Here is a 3,738-nt window from a genome sequence, read left to right as displayed (position 1 = left end):
TAAGGAGCCCAGGCAATCCAGTTTGAGTTCTTAAATGTTTTATAAAGGAACAGTATTTAGTGCTCTTAACCACTAAGCCATTTCTCTAGCACCTCACAAACTTTATTTACCTAAACACAAGCATTAATTAGAAATGTCAAATCTTGTAAATATTGTCCAGATTCAGTCTTACTAGAAATCTCTGAGCTGGCAGGGTGAGGCTGGGAGTTGAAAGTAAACAAATGGAGTCTTCCTCTTTTCATATCAACTCTATTATCATTTTCAAAGAGCTGGGTCTATGGTTTTGTTTAGTTGTCTGAGCCAGAGCACTGAAAGGACAGTGAGTTGTCAGACAATTCACACTGAAATTGTCACTCACTGATTTTAAGTAGAAAACCTGTCTCTAATAAAGCATTAAGTAATTGAAATCAATTGTAAACCACAAGCCACACATTGGCTATCAGTATATGAATAGAAAGCTTGATTTTTTAACATTTTAAAAACAGCGGCTAAAGCATGGAATTAAATAATCTGTGTAGAAGCAATAGAAATTCAAGAGAATAAACAAGTGATCCAATCATACCTGTAGCCTTTTCATTAGATGGAACCACCTATAAATGTACTAAGCGCATTTCCTATGGGTTGTACGCACAAATATGTAGGAAGTACAAAACCATGTAAAGAATAAAATTATCAATTTTGCCTGAAAAATTTGTATATGTAATAGACCAAATATCAGTATTTAGTAATAACCAATTAACTGTTGTTTGGAATAAGATATGTTTTACCAAGTTTCTATTTAAAATACTTCCACGACTCCAGTCCACAACTCTGTACTAACACAGCTGAAGCTTTATCTCCAATGTGTATAACAAAACCTAAGTCCTCTGGTAAGGTGAGGTACTTAGCCAATTAACATATCTTTAGAAGCTTAAAATTAGCTTTAAATATTCTTATCTGGAGTAGTGTAACAGCTACTCCCCAAATATTAAAGCTCATTTTGAGAGCAAAGGTTTGTAGTAAACATTTCCATATACATTGAAAGATTTAAGTTCTAACTTCTTACACTGAAGAAGCAACAAAATTACCTAATATGAGGCTGTTAGCCATTCTTAATGATATCACTTTATGGGCTCTCTAAAACTATAAGCAAGCTCACGAAATGAAAACTCACAATTGTTATGACGAAAACAAATTGTATAAAATCAATCCTCTAAATCTGTCTTGAAATGGCAGTTGGAGTAAGGAAACTGGCTGTAATGCTCTCACAAGTTCTAAAACCTCATCAATCCTTATAAATCCTGTAACAATCTCTACCTGTTTGATTTTTCCTTAATTAAAAATAAGTTTGAGTTAGTCAATGTAACACTGGCAATCCTAAATCACAATCTTTAAGTTCTCTTTGTAACACCAGAACACAGCCACAAGGTCACCTGAATTCTGAGTATGTGACTAGGCAGCTGTTCTCCTGGCAGTGGAAATTAGCATTAAAATACAGATAACTTCTGGGCAAGCCACAACTTTGGAAAGTAAAACTTGTTAGGCAGCTGTTTTTGGGGCAGTGGAATTAGCATTAAAATACAGATAACTTCTGGGCAAGCCACAGCTTTGGAAAGCAAAACTCAACCCCCAACAAACAATCTAGTCTCCAAGGCACCCCAAGTCTATCTATTATGTTGTAAAGTTTGACTGTCAATTCTCTCCAATACCTCAACAAAAGGACAATTTCCTAAATTCTTTTAGAAGCCTGGTTTCTAGCATAAGAATTCCATAAAAACATTACCTCAATTTAGACCTGTTTCCCTGGGTTGGCTCATGTCACATGTTATCTAGAATGACTCCGTCCAGATTACCAGCTTTATGTCAACTTTCTGTTACCAATATTATACCTTTTTAACCATATTCAATAACTTGAAAGCCAATAGTCCATAACCAAGGCAAGTAGAGCATATTTATACATATAAAACCAATAAGAAACAAAATTGAAATGGCTACACCTATCTTTAATATTTAGACCAAACACCATTTTTACCCTTTTACCTATAATTTTAAGAGAAGCACCTTGTCACCTGTTGAGTCAAGTAATAAGTTAGGGATTTTTTTTTTTAAGAGAAACAGCTATCAACTCTTGTATGAAGAAGCTGTTGGCGCTTTTAAGATCAGCTCGTGTAGATGCTTAGCCAGCCTCTAAGCAGGTCCTCCAGCTAATCTAGACACCTGGCTCTAGGCACAGGGCTTCAAAGACCTGATTGAAACTGTTTTTTATTCATTTGTTCCTTTTTGAAACTGAAAGACCCACCCCATGAGTCTTAACTCAGAGTTGCAACAGGCTTGACCGAGCCCAGGCACGCCCAGATACCTAGGGCCGAGTCACCGTGAAAACTAACAGACCATAAAAGGAAAGGAATGCAGAACAGACCAGGAGTACCACTCACAGGCCACCTGGCAGGAAGAGATAAGCCCCCAGCCCCCGACATCCAGGACGCCCCAAACCTGCCAATGTGTGTAGCTATACCTTATTACCTCATCATGTGAAATAGCCAATCATATGTGAACATGTCTATGTGCCTCGTTTGAATCCACCAATCCCCGTAACTATGCATCTGCTTCTGTACGCCCGCTTCTGCTTCCCCAATCCCTATAAAAGCCCCATGCTGGAGCTGCTGAGTGCGCAAGTCCTCCGAAGAGACTGTGTGCCCGCAGGTACCTGTGTTTTCCAATAAACCCTCTTGCTGATTGCATCCGAGTGGACTCGGCTCGGTCATTGGGCGCTTGGGACTCCTCCTGAGGGAAAGGTCCTCTCTGGGGGTCTTTCAAAACGAGTTAAAACCAAGTCAAGGTGTGAACGACTGGCAGATAGAGTTTTTACCATTTTTTTTTCTTTTGACCACGAAACATAAAACATTAAGCAACGAGAAACAAAAACCACAGACATAAACTGACAGACATGGACAGCCTGGTGCACCAGGGACAGACAATAGACAAAGAGGGAAAATTCTAGATGGTGTTCACGGCGACTATCCACTCAAGTGGAGCTGATATGGGCGATGGATTGTCTCAATTCTTGGACTAGTCCACCAACGTGTTGAAACCCAATTCTGTAAGACACTGAGAGATATCTGAACAGTACGACCGACATTCGCCAATGGTATGGAAGTGAAACACAGCCCTGAGTATTTTTACTCACAACCCAATTACATTAACTCTATCAGGCTGTGCACGGGCACTGAGATGTCCTTTTGTTTGATTCTCCTGAATAAATTTTCAGGCGGTCTGCCTCTATCAAATCTGATCAGTATGACTCTGTAAAGCTGTCGCGTCAGCGCCCGGACGCCGCAGCGTCCCCAGAGCCGGCGCGGGAGCTTAATTACACCTTTCGTAAGCACTAAGACAAAGTTTTTCTCCCAAAATACTGTGTTCTGTTTATCTCCTCCCTTGTTCTCTCCCGGGGCGTTTTTTCCCCACTCTCTCTCTCCCTCGGATCTAAAGTCCTCAAGAGGGTCTCTTTTCTTAAGTGCACTTTTTCCCTTAAAACTCTTTAATTCGTTCTCTAACTCTGTTTCTGACGCATTGTCTCTCCCTGCCCCCAACGCTCTCTGCTTTGCTGTTACAGCTGGGCAGTTCCCACGCGACCTCTGACGCCGTTTGGTGGTAGCTAGAAACTCAAAGGTCAATAGAAAAAGCCCGAGGGTTGCCAGAGCAACCACAGCGGCACCTGCCGCGTCTGGCAGGGGACTGAGTTGGAGCAGATCAAGGCTA

Source organism: Rattus norvegicus, chromosome 2 (genome assembly GCF_036323735.1).
Source record: "Rattus norvegicus strain BN/NHsdMcwi chromosome 2, GRCr8, whole genome shotgun sequence".
In the NCBI taxonomy this organism is placed as follows: Eukaryota; Metazoa; Chordata; class Mammalia; order Rodentia; family Muridae; genus Rattus; species Rattus norvegicus.
This window is presented reverse-complemented; position numbering follows the sequence as displayed.